Below are 13,844 nucleotides of genomic sequence, written 5' to 3'. Positions count from 1 at the left end.
ATTTTTTGCGCTTCACCACACTCTGTGTTTATAAAAAGTTCAAGGTACTTTCTATATGGTCTTAGCATCGTTTTCTTGATAATGACAGTTTTCTGTTAGAATAAGAATTTTCTTGCAAATATGTCCTATTTCGCTTGATCCCTAAACAAGAGATTTCCCAGGTTTTTGCGCATATATTCTGCAATGCTCTGTTCAATCTTTCCACTCTAGTAGCCAAAATTTCTTTTGATACTTTTTTGAATAGCTTCTATTTCTTGCTGTAGATATTTTGCACAGTGTCCATAAACTGTTTAACCATAATGCAGCTTTGAGTTTCCTAACAAGTCATAGATTATTCTAAATAAAAAATACTCTTCTCTGCTTTGTGCTTTTTCCAAGGTTTTTGAGATTGTTGTGCATAGCAGGATGACTTTTTATTTCCGTCAAAAAATAACGCCCTTGCAGCACGGTTTTTTAAAGAGTAGGTCTGTGGAAACAAATTTGTGTACCTTTTTAGATTACTGTGTGCCGTTTGTTTTAAACAGAGAACAAGTAGATGCAATATACCTTGATTTGTCAAAAGCCTTCGATAAAGTGAGTCACGTGTTGCTTTTGTCCAAGTTGCATCTGTATGGTGTCTGTACAGAATTGTGTAACTGGTTTAAGAGTTATTTGTCTTTTCAATCAAATAGTGTTCGGGTCGCTGACAGTTATTCCAAAGAGTTTTTTTCAATATCAGGCGTGCCCCAGGGTTCAATTTTGGGTCCTCTACTGTTTTCAATTTTTTATAAATGTTATAGCGTCATGTGTAAAGAACGTTGAACTGCTTTTGTTTGCTGACGATATCAAGTTGTTTAAGAGTGTTCACTGTCATTTAGATTGTGATCTGATACAACATGATGTGTCTAATATAGCACAGTGGTGTAAACGAAATCAGTTATTTCTTAATCCTTTAAAAACAAAAGTGATATCCTTGTGCAGACGCCGCGCGATCATAAGTAACACTTATCATCTTGAGGGAAATCCGATTGAACGAGTGTCAATTGTAAGGGATCTTGGTGTGTTCATTGACTGCGGATTAACTTTTAAAAATCATTTCTCTTTTGTTGTCAGCTCTGCAATGAAAGTTCTAGGAGTTATATCGCGTTTGACCAAGCATTTTAAAAAGCCCCATTGTTCAATACATCTTTTTCAATCCTTAGTGGTTTCAAGGCTTGAGTTTGCTTCTGTGATTTGAAATTCAATTTCTGTAACACAGGCTTTGATCATAGAACGTGTGCAAAAAAGATTTGTTCGAATTGTTTATGATAGATGGATTGGACGACGCGTGTATTATGACTATGAATGCTTACTGAATAGATTTTCGCTGAAGCTTTTATCACACAGAAGAACAGTCCTTGACTTGGTATTCCTGCATAAGATCATTAATGGTGCCATTGATTCTTCATGGCTTATTAGTAAAATCCATTTCCATGTTCCTTTCCGTGCGACGAGACAGCTCACCTGTTTAGATATTTGCTCACCGTGCCGTGTGTCACCTCTTTCTCGTTTACAGACATTGTATAACAGCATTGTGCCACCTCAAGTTGACATCACCACACCCCTGCCTACATTTCGCTATCAGTTGGACGAACTTTTCGTCACTTCATAGCGCGTCAGTGTATATGCATATCTATTTCTTTTTAATGAGTAGGATTTTTGTTTAAGAGTTTTTATTGTACGAGTTGGTGTACCTAAGAGAAGGCCGCTCGGCCGTTTTAGGGCACCCGAAAAATAAAGATTATTATTATTATTATTATTATTGAACGTGGACTAATTAAGGTTTTGAACGCGATACATATGTGGCATTACTCTTTTTAGGTTTTACCAACCTGCTTCATATAAATATTTTATTCAAGAAGATTGTGGGTTTGCATTCCTGGATATTTAATATTATCTATGCACTTTAATTTTGTAAATGAGCATTGGTTGAAACTCTTTTCTTGCAGATTACTTTCAACAAGTTTTTTTCTCGGATCTCTAAAGGATTAGATTCACGTTTGTAACATCCAGAATAGTTATAATAATCATAACAATATAACTATAACAATGTATCTAACAATTATTTTTATTGACTTATAACAACAATAGTATTTTTGTTAAACTTGAAGTGCAGTTTTTTTTTTTTTTTTTGTTAACTGGATTAAACCATAAGACGCACCAATTTTCTTAGGTGATCAGTCTGAAGGGGCTTCAACAGAGACAACGACAGGTCTGAAGATATGTGTTTTTCTCCAAACTTGAACAGAAACAGAGGTTGACAATTCGTGCTTCGTTTGTGCAATAAACCCTCCTGCTTAAAAAAAACAAAAAAAACATGAACCGCTGCTTTCGTCACGAGTGACGTCCTGTCGCCCCGTTTTTGCGCGCCTGTCGAGCTTGAGTATGTCGCCAATGGTTGAAAGCATCAATGCTACACGGAAAACAAAGTCCGAGATCTAGCGAGGGCCTTGGGTCGTACGATTTAACGTCTTGGAGGAGACAACCCGGTTCACAAGAATATTCGGACATTTTGAACAGATCTCGCGCTTCTTGGTTCTATTGGCGTTCACCTGGATAATTAGTGGTAAAATGCTTTATTAGCGTTTCAAGGAACTGTGTTCAGAGAAGCTTTGTGCATTGTTTTTTTTTTTTTTATAAACGGGAAGTTCGCTGGTACGTCAAAGGACTGGAGCACCGCCTGGTGGCGTAGGCAAATGAGAGGGTCTGTACGGTATGATACGTCAACATAATAAATATATCCGGTATTCAAATATAACAATAAGAAGAACCCGTAAGCACTCACACACACAGTGATATACAAGGAAGGTGAACGTTGAAATCAGGCAATATGCCGCTAACGAAATTTCAAATATTGTCTAACGCAAATATAAATGCGAACGGGAAGACTCCTGATTGTCATTACAACCCGAGAAAAAAGTATTTGTAAACAAAATAGTGGGTCCTGCGGTATATCGGGTGAACCTCCCATCTCAAAGCCACAGGGAGATTATGATGCGCAGGGCGATGCAAGTTCCCTACATCTTATTATCGGTCCGCAGCCAATCAGAATGCGGCATCGGCCGATAAAAACATAGAAGAACTAATGACGAGGCAGGAAGCGTGAACGTTACAGTTTCTGCTTACCCGCCTAACTGCAGGTATTAAATTCCATAAATCTGTCGAACGAACGGCCAGCCGAGTTCTGTACAGTACGACAACTCGGAATTGAGTGGCTAAAGATAAAGTGTATTCTCTTTCTTCGTACAATTTGCTTTTGCGATGACATAGGCTGCTCAGTAATGGTCATATGATCCAACTAGGACACGATTGTTCTTCTTACGGCGCGTTCTCGCGGTGATCGGCTTAGTGTGAAGGGCTTCATTTTTTACAGCCTATGAGTTACTTGTGTACCGTTCTCTTGGCCAATGTTTTATTACATTCAGTTGGTGTGATAGAATAAAGAACAAAACTAAGCATTAAAAGAAAAAAAATATATATATTAAAAAAAAAGTTTGGAGCATGAGACGTTTTGTTTTAAGGTTTGTTGAAATATGACCGTTCGAAGCTTCTCTTTTTAAATTCACTAATTTTTGTAAACCGCATGAAAATTAAAATATAAGTGAATTTGTGCGGAGTTCTACTAAGTCATTTTAGCTGTTTTGGGGACGAAAAAGCTGATTGATACGAAACAAAACAAAAAAAAACAAAAAAAACAATGACTTGCTATCTTAATGCTTCTTCCTATTATTTGCGTTTAGGAAGATTTCGGGAGAGGGGGGGGGGGGGGGTGGAGTCGCTTTGTACAGTGTAAGGAAGAACGCTTAAAGAAATGTAATATTGTGAAGAAATATATCTTCGCTCAGTTACTAGTGTCTCGATACTTTTCTAGTGACCCTTGTATTCGATGATTATCCCACTTCATAAAACAAATTGTGGATGGCTGGGAATATTTTTACGATATTGATGGACCAGAGGAAAAAAAAAACATTTTTCTATCGGTTAAACCAGTAGTAAAAAAGATCGCATCTCCACGTCGTGAATGATGTTGATTGGGGCGAAGCTCTGGTGGTGCTGATGATACTGATTCTGTTTATAGGTAGTGCTGATGGTGCTTATTTTTTTATTGCTCGTTTCATGCAACGTTTCATCCATGACATCCCCAGCTCTTGAGTTACTACCACATCTCAGAGCCCCCTACTCGTCCCGCAGTCGTGGCCGAGTGGTTAAGGCGATGGACTAGAAATCCGTTGGGGTCTCCCCGCACAGGTTCGAATCCTGTCGACTGCGCAAACATTTTCAGTTTTTTTAAGAAGTCAGATGGGATGGCAATCGATGTGAGCACGGACGCCAGACGGACAAGGCTAAACCCTGAGGAGCTTCGCCCCTAAAAAAAATTATCGATATATTAGTGATTACAACTTCAAACACTTGCGTCAAAGCAGTCCATTCAGTTAGTATTTGGCATGCTTCAGCGCATTCTACAAGGACTAGAAGCTTCGCCCTCAAACCGATGTACAAGTGACGAATAAAGATGTTTTTCGTTTTACTCGCGCACTGAATTAGAGTCACTCTTAGTGAACTTCGCGTGTTCCATGAAAGGGCATGAAAGTGATCCTGATAAATCCACATGAACCAGCGTTGATTTCAAGAAGATAACGGTGTCTTAGAAGGCAATTTACTTGCTGTATACTGACATCACGACCAAGAATAGTCAAAGATCGTGCACTATAATCTTGAGGTCATCACAGTAAGGTCGAGCGCAGACGCTGATAGCGCACGAGCGCTGCGTCAGCGTTCGGCTGGTCCTTGTATCCAATGAACGCGTCGAAGGACGCTCGGCATCGGGCTCGGGTCCAGATGCCGAGTTGACGCCATCCGACTGCCATGGCGTTCCACGGAGGAAGAGTGGGGCTTTCGGAGGCTTTCATTATTCTAGATGGTGGTGATACTGCCCGATACCGTAGGCGCAAACACGCCTTTGGCACTTTTTCGGATTTTGTTTCCAAATGTTACTGGCGGGTATAATAACATACCACTTAATTCAGCTAGTACCCCAACGGGATGCTTTCAACCACTATAGTCTTGATGACACTTCTTCTATATGGAGAAAGAAGACAAAAAGTCAGCGCCGTCTTGTTTGTGCTAACAGTATCACGGAGTATACGTATAGCAAAGTGTAACGTCAAGTAAAAAAAAAAGGCAATAAGGGAGGCTAACTTATGGCCGCATCCACGCATATCAATGAATAATTTTATGACTCGTAAATTCAGCAAAGGGTTAACGTCATACACATTCTTTAGTCTCTTCTCCCCAATTTAAAAAGAAGCTTGTAATTTGTTTCACCTAACGTCCAACGGGAGCGGATGCTACGAGGCATCGTAGCTAATCCAAGGCCATGCGAGTTACCCGTGACTTTCGAGAGGAAGCGCAGTGACGCGCGGGAAAGCGTAGTCACTTGCCAGGTTAGCGAAATCCAGATTGGCTGGGGTGGCTCGTAGCGTATGCTGCGACTGGACGTAAGTCAAGACGAAGTGTAATCACTCGAGACAGACGCTTTAAAAAACAAAAAAAAAACGCTTTATTTTTCTTTTTATTCAAGCTGTTTGGAGGGCGTCGTATCAGCATCCGTTGTCTTAATGATTCTAAGACCAAATTTAAAAGGTGTTGGTTTAGGCCACCGATTTTTAAGAGGATTCTGTATACTAATGCCAGTAACTCTTGAAAGGTGTCCAGTCAGTGAAGGCGGCGAAAGTAAACTTGGCCGTAAAAGAGGAGAAATATATTTTGCACTTGACTATTAAGATATATTTGTAAACTGCGCCCTCTGGTATACTGGAAGGTTTTATCGCAGACGATGGACGTGTCGTTTTGTTGTGTCTACCTTTTTAAGATATAAAGGTGAATCCGAATTGCACTGTAAATAAATCTATAAAGATGTATAAATTACTTCTAGTTGTAATTGCTTCTTATAAAGCACCTTTTGATAGATTTACGAGAGTCAACTAAATAGAAATCGATAATTTTCTAATCGCGTAATCTTGCAACGCACAAAAACAACAAAAACAAAAGGTGGTAAAAATTGAGTAGCTTTCGAGAGCACACAAACTTTCCAAAAAGCCGGGCTTGATCTATCGCTCTCCGCGCAGAGGCGACAACGAGCAATAGCCAAAGAAATCGAAAAAGGGGGACCGAGAGAGCATAGGGGAATTTTTGAAATGGAACGGGTTTCAAAATAAAATCTATCGATTGGTTCCTGCGCTCCTCCCCCAAAACTTTTAGCTGCGGCGCTCGTTCTTCTTTTTAGCTGTCCTCCGTTCGTCTCGCGGGGCAGAGAAGATGGCTTCGCTCTTTTGTCGCCGTCAGTTGCGCCAAGCCCTCGGACACGAACGCGTCAAACGGGAGGCATTCATCTTGGAATGCTCCCCCTCAGGAGCCAAGGTTGGCGGTGAGTGCGGCCCGGAGCGGCCGATTCCTCGCACTTTACAATTCAATTTCCGCCTTGTCGTACAACATGTTACTTTCACCGGCCGCCTCGGCAGCGTCTGCCGGCTGCTTGGGCAATCAATCTCCCGGCTAGTCCTGCTTCGCCTGCCTATTCCAGGCTCTTCCAACTGATAGTGCGGCTTCCCTGCACTGATCCTTGATATTTCGCTCTAACTTTTGGTCTTGTCTTGTTTTGAGTTTTTGCCACGTTAGGATGCCACCACCACACTCTCGTCTTATGCTTAGAGTGAGAGGACTTTTAACGGCGTGATCACTTCCATTCGCTCGGATGCCACCGAGCCCTGTTACGCCCCTTTGGGAAAGAGGGGGGGGGGGGGGTTTCATATTCGAAAGCCGTTAAAAACTTCTGGAACAGAGCCGTCCACTTCAAGAAACGCAAGAAATTTTGAACATCATTTTATGACCCTTAAAGATGGCATTATGTGTACTTTCGACGAATGATCAATGGCCTGTTTAGAGACTAATTATTGATCGGATATATGCATAAATGGCCAGCTGGTGGACTTTGAACATCTTAAAAACCAGAGACCGAGGAACCTTTGTTTTTCAACTCGTATTAGTACAGCCCATAAACTGTGTGCTGAATTGACGATTTAGGCAATTGGTCCAAAAACGACCAGTAGAATTTTCTATTAGGTGAAAATACCATAACACACCTTGATGGTGGTGAAAACGTTTAATACTTTGCATTACATTCTCAAATATACCTGTGATCAAGACTGAATATAAAATAAGTTATGAGCATACTAGGTAATAGATTATTGCAAAATAAAATTCAATGTACAAATAAAAGTCTATACTTTTCTATTTTAAGTTAACTTGTGTGCATAATTAGTCATGAGATATAGTACAGCATGCATTTTATATAGCTTAGACAATTATTTACCGCGTAGCCACATTCTAAAATTCAAAATATTAACGAATGAGGTTAAAATAAAACAACACAATTTTAGGGCGGGTCGAGTACCATCAGTTTTTTAAGTGCATGTCTTATTGAGACGTCTCTGTCTAACATTACTATGATTAAAAAACTTGAACGCGCAATCTGCATTCTCAGGATACTATTAATAACTTAGGAAAGCATATTTATGAGGCTAAAAATTTAACGGCTAATCTTGATAACAAACTATTTCTTAATACTTTTCAGTAATATTTTTATTTACTTTTTTTTTCTTATCATCTTTTTGTGTTGGCTTTACGATGTGTCTTTTGCTGATTATGGCTCTGCAGTCATTGGCGTAACGTATTTAGTCAGAAACAGAATAACAGATGGTCAGTATTATTATGGATCTAAAAATAAGGTTTAAACAGACGCATTAAGCTTGCTTGCTCTGCTGGTGCTTCATAATAGCATTTCATACAATAATAAATACGCGATTTTGTTTTCTAATACGTGGAAAGAGTTTTATATAACCAGACACAAACTTCACATGAAAGATCTTTTTTTTTTTTTTCACGCGCAAAATCTTCTTTAAAATGTCGGCGACTTCTACTCCGAATCGCCATTTCTATGTTTTCATCAACTACATGTCACGATGTACAGAAGGAATAGGTATATGTGAAAGTAGACTGAGTTTCCAGATTTATGTTAGTACTTTGAAATTATTTCGAACTTTTAAGATTATTAAAAAGAAAGAGCGTGGCCTAGCAAGAATAGAAGATAGAGCCCACTTGGGTATATTTGGACTGCTCAAATGACATTTTGCCATAATGTATCAAATCTTCGATGCCTATAAAAAAAAAAGCTTTGAGAGCTTTTAAAAGTTTGAGTTTATCATTTTACATAGTACAATGCTTTTGACGAACTAAATCCCGGATTTAGTTTTAGTTTATATAAAGCCCACAAAACCTTAATGAGTGACAAAAAAAAAAAACTACAAAAGCATGAAAATTGACTTATCACTTTCCTGCAATCGGCGTGTTTGTTTTTAATGTTTTATTTAAAGCTGCGTAGTTATAAATTTAGAAACCGGTTAAGCGACACAAAAAGCTATTCCTATCTGGGAACCTTTCAAAATGTCAGTATCGGGGTACCATAGCTCATTTAAGCAAAAATACACGAAAACACTGACGAGTCCTCAATAAAACCTCAAAATTTACGAAAGCTACAATAAAAAAATGACGAAACCTTAATCTCAAAGTACAAGCACGCAACTGTATCCCAGTTCGAACTTCCATCACAGTCGCAGTGTTACAAGTGCAAGTGAGAGAGGCTTCAAATTTCTTAAAAGGTACCCTTGGCTAGGTTTCAGTTGGCAGCCGACGGTTAGCTACGGCGTCTTAGGCAGAAGAAGCGTCTCTTCGTGGCGTTTTCGTACTTCTTTTAAACAATTAGAGCATCAAAGATTGCATCGTTTGAAGACGTCGTCAGAAAAATGATTCATGCAATAACGTCTATAACATAATACAGGGGTGGCGAGAGTGACATTGGGTTAGAGCCGCTGGCCAAACTACCAAGATTCAGGGAGCCGCAGAGAAAGAAAAAAAAAGGAGGGGGGGGGGGGGTCTATTCTTTACAAGAAACAATATGGAGGGAACCAGGGTATTGAACCGAACCCGAACCTTGAACCGAAAACTGGAGAAGACCGTTATTTTCGCGCGAACTCAGGATGCGTGAAAAAGGCGTGGCGAAAAACACACCCTAAAAAGTACACCGAAAAAAAAAATATTTTCGCGCAAGCCGGAGTTGATCTGGACCGAAATAATTATTTTTTCTTCCCTGGGCGAAACTGATGAATTGTTTTTTGCAGTGTTTTGTTCACATGAGAAGTCAGAAAGCGAGAAAATATGTAGCGGAAAGCTCTGTAACGTTCCATTATCAAGTTTTCACACAACGGTCGTCTTTATCATTTATAAAGTCGAGAACTCAAACGGAATGAGCACAGTAACTATAAATTCTCCGGAATTTCTGGTCTCAAGTATCACTTTACCAAATGTCCACATTAGTCCCAACATTTTCTTTGGGACCAGAAATGGCTGATCAAAGGAAATTTATCCATAGAACATGCCCAATTCGTACGCCAATAATAGGACCAATTAATGAGCCTGTTTGGTGGCAAAACAGTGAGTTGAGCTGGTTTAACAAAAAGACACGGTCAAAGAGAGGTATAGACAACACGCTTAGTGTTGTCTATAACTTTCTTTGTTCTTGTTTGTTTTGCCGTTTAGTCCGAGGTGTGTGGTGTTTCTTTTCTTCAACTTTGTAGAGTTGTGTGATTTTACTTTAAACGCCTTGATTTCATTATACAACTGATCGGATAAGAAAGCGATACAAAGGGCGATGGATATTTTTGAACCTGCACTAGTTGCCATACTGTGGCGCATCCAATATGCTTTTAAAATAACTCAGTGGATTTAATAATCTGTCAGAAATTAAAGTCTATCACCGCGAAGGGAAGGGGGATTCAATCAACAGTTATAGTTACAGAAAACAACAAAACAGCTTCGATATCTGGTAGCAGAAACACCAAGGACCAAAGCGTGTTCTCCTGAGAAACACAAACATCAAGAAGCACAACTCTTCTAAACATTGTTAGACAAGGAGCCGCGGCTTTCAAGGGACGCTAACGTGTTGCACTTTTGGGAGGAGAGAAGGGAACGCTATCCAGAACTTTACGCATTCTCGCAAGTAGTTCTGGGAGTGCCTGCGACCCAGGTCAGCGTGAGCGAGCCTTTTCTGCACTTAAGTTTATGCTATCATCTCAGAGGTGCCGTGTTTCCCCAGATATGCATTACGACTTCCTGCTTCTTCGATCAGCTGCCTGACGTTAAACTGCGCTTTCACGCACGTCCCGAGGTGGCCCAGCACTAGCTCGCTCGTTCCACACAGTAATGTGAGCCTCTGCATTCTATATGTAACACTTTCATAAAATATGCATAGTTTATCTTTTGCCGTCGGGAATTGTTCTTGAAGAATATGAATACGAACCGGTTCGAACCAGTTTAAACCTTTATTTTTTCACTCCGGAGCTCAACCGGAGCAGAACCGTTTTCCCTGAACCGGAACAAAACCGGAACGAAAAACATTTTGGTTCAACACCCTGGAGAGAACAGTCCCTTCCAAAGGGGACAAGTGTAATTTTATTACAACAAGTAACACCAGGCAGCAGAATATTTATTCAACCGCTAAGCAAAAATGAATGGGTTTGCATGTCAGCCACGCCCCTGGCGCCTGTTACGTGTTCACTGTTAGGACTTATTTTAAGAACAACAAAGAAAACAGGGTCACTGGACACATCTATGCGTCAAAAAGCAGTCCAGCTGTATATGCGTAGTGTGGTACAAAACTGCCTAAACTGTGAGTTTTTTTTTTTTTTTTTTCAGAACAGTGTTTGCTTTGGGACACAGGAGGGGAAGCCACGAACTATTTTGTCTCGGGACACAGGAAGAAGCCGCGAGCCGCACTTGAAACCGCGAAGAGCCACATGCGGCTCGCGAGCCGCAATTTGGCCACCCTTGATAATATTTAAGGCAGCAAATTGAAGCATAATCAGGTTTTCGGTAGGAGTACTGGGTCGAGACTGACGTTCAACGATCATCGGTCCGACGCTCACGCCATGTTACGACGAGATAGTGACGAAGACCAAGCGTGCGAAACATTACAAAGCAAACAGACTACGCGAGTGGCCAGTCGATGACCTACAAGTGATGCACTCCTTTTCACGAAAAATGGGAAGAAAAAAAAAGCAGCAGTGGTTGTGCAAAAAAGAAAAAAAAAAGAAAGTAGCGGTGGTTGTGTGTGCGTTTTTCCACACAGACCCCAAGACTGTACCTCCGTTTCACGTCAGCTCCAACCGCAGCAAACGCTGTGACCCATAGGAGAAAATCAGGTGACGCCATTAGTGCTTCGTCGTAACGCTCGTCGTCGTTGTGCCTTTGCAATCACAGGCGCGGGCACACAAAAGAGAAAAAAAAAGCTATGTATATGCTGCGATCATCGTGCGTGGTTGATTCAACCGGTTATGGCAAGCGCGCATAGACCACAAGCGCCATGACGGTATACGTTTGGCGCTGCAAACAGTCTAGTTAAACGCAAGCCTAAAACGGACATGCTCCTGCCAGTGTGATCTCAGAGAAGAGCGAATGCAATTCGATTGGTAGCTTAAACTAAAAGAGGCCGCGCCCTAACGGAAGACAGAATACTCGGGTGCCTCGAATCAATCATCCTCAGGGCGAGCTGATACATTTTCGGCACCAATGTTTATCTGACCTCCTGAATCTATTCAGCAAGGATCTCCACGCTGACTCCGTACTTTAAGTTTCTGTCGAATAGAGTGCCTTGTGTACCATAAATTCACATTGCACGTTCGATGGGACTAAAGACATTACAACAAATAAACCTTTATCCAAGAAGCCTCGTTCTTAAATCGTAAACGTCATAAATAACCACTTGTAATTATCGCTCCGCGTGGCCGTTACATTGCTTTATGTTCAAACTCTATTTAAAATGCAGGTGAAGGGGAGTGTCATGGACAGTTGAGAGCGAAGCGAGCACCACCTGATCTGCTAATGCCAGCAACAAATATTAAATCTGCAAGTTTTTTTTCTTCTTTTTCGTGGCATTGTGTTATAGTTTTGTGGCAGACTGTAAATAACGTGAAAGAAAGGACGTGTGTGCGAATAAAAATGTAAATCACAACTCTCATAGGTATGACTGTGCCTATGTGCCAGTTAAGAAACAAATGCTGTTAATTTGTGAGTTAGTTTTTTTTTTTTTTTAATTAGAGTACCTGGTTGCAATACCCAGGGATCACAAAGGTAGTATTTCGAGGTTTATGTGCAACAACTCTGATAATAAAGGAATCTGTGGCCGTTATTAAAAAAAATTATTGGATGGTCGTAGGTATCTCGTCAAAGATTTGAGCAGTGAAATTGTGCAATCATATTGCTTACAAATTAAAAAGCTCGCCATTTAACTTTACCTATTTACACTGATAAACATATTTTTCTACACATTATTTGATAATGTTTGACGCGCGTCGCCTTTGAGATCAATTCAGGTTAGACGGAAATCAAACTTGGCATATTCATTTGCAGAGTTTTGTCATGCTATACTACCTCCCCCCCATTTCATTCCAGTCATTCAAACATTTCACTTACATGACCGTAACCAGTTACTCCGAAGCTAGTTTAAGTTGACAACAGCAGACCTAGTGTTTTAGAACCGTGTACTTACGCATTGTCGTGTCGCTGATATAAAGGTAAATGTATCACTGGCGCTTCCACTAATTATTATGAATTGGCTGTGCCTCCGAGGCCCAGGCGCAGTACAGTTCGACACGCACACTACGCCTGTAGATAATACGTTTTAAAGAAAAAGAGCGTCGCATTTTGACTTTTAGCATTTTACGCATAGCCTACCCCGTATATCAATACCGGGTAGCAGTTAAAAATGCACAGCTCTTTCACGGTTACCGAGATAAGTTGAAAGGACAAAATTCTTTTTTGATAAAGATGTCACCACCATGGTTCCATCGTTCCTTAATCTATCAGGAACTGCACGTAAAGTTCGGAAGTATTGTATCCTTCAAAATATCTAGAATGAACCCAACGCGACATGTTTTACAGTCCTGATCTCACATTTCAGGTTCGCTTTTGCCCAGCTCAGGGCAATGCGAACGCCTCAACCTCCAGCCGCGCTGTCGACAGAGTGCCAGCTCTCACCCTTGGGAAAAGCGAATCGATGTCTCGGAGCAAGTTTCTCACTCTGCTGCTCAGTGATGCATCAGCAGAGCTCCTAATAAAGCCTTCGTTCTTCTGGAGATCGGGAGCTCTCTGCTCTTTTTTGTTTGTTTTGGTTTTGCGTCAGCCACGAGGAATATTTCTATTTACAGCGTATGAATATCTTATATTCACGTTGCCTGCGTGGAACTCTTGTTATTTTATCTATTCTCAAAGCGACCCCTTCATCCTGTCTGCGGCGATTTTGTTTGTTCTACATGTGATGTTGCCTTGGGCGTAGATTTATTCCAGCTGGAAGTAGCAGGTGCTATTCCTACCCGAACAAAAATGAAAAAGCCGGCTGCTAGGAGCGGCGAGCCCTATCTCTACGAGAATTAGGGTGCATCTTTGGTTTTCTTGAATATTTTAGTATACATTAAATGTTATTTTTGAATGACGCTGTCTAAATCTAGTAACTTATTCAGGTGTTCAGTGCTAGCGCTATGGCGTCAATTGAAGCACGTCACTGTATTATCTTCATGACAATGCAGTGAAGCATAGAAACTTAATTTCAGTCATCTTTCAATAATTTATCTTTATAGGATTAACTTTCACATCCGGCATAGTCTACCAAATAATGAAAATGTAAAATATGAATTTAATAATTTCTGTATTATGGG

General features: G+C 40.5%; 1 long non-coding RNA gene and 1 other non-coding gene across 2 annotated transcripts; both read left to right on the top strand.

Annotated features, from left to right (window-relative positions):
* Positions 1–4,205: 4,205 nt before the first annotated feature.
* Trnas-aga lies at positions 4,206–4,287 on the top strand. Its single transcript has one exon. It is a non-coding gene; the product is annotated as a tRNA-Ser (tRNA).
* A 2,021-nt stretch (positions 4,288–6,308) lies between these two features.
* Positions 6,309–13,262, top strand: LOC115312114. Its single transcript, XR_005716939.1, has 2 exons — positions 6,309–6,445; positions 13,091–13,262. It is a non-coding gene; the product is annotated as an uncharacterized LOC115312114 (long non-coding RNA).
* Positions 13,263–13,844: the final 582 nt, after the last annotated feature.

The sequence above is a fragment of the Ixodes scapularis genome, unplaced genomic scaffold, assembly GCF_016920785.2.
Source record: "Ixodes scapularis isolate PalLabHiFi unplaced genomic scaffold, ASM1692078v2 PGA_scaffold0__279_contigs__length_252992795, whole genome shotgun sequence".
NCBI classification, from domain to species: domain Eukaryota; kingdom Metazoa; phylum Arthropoda; class Arachnida; order Ixodida; family Ixodidae; genus Ixodes; species Ixodes scapularis.
The sequence above is the reverse complement of the archived record's forward strand: the minus strand, read 5'-3'. Positions and strand labels throughout refer to the sequence as shown.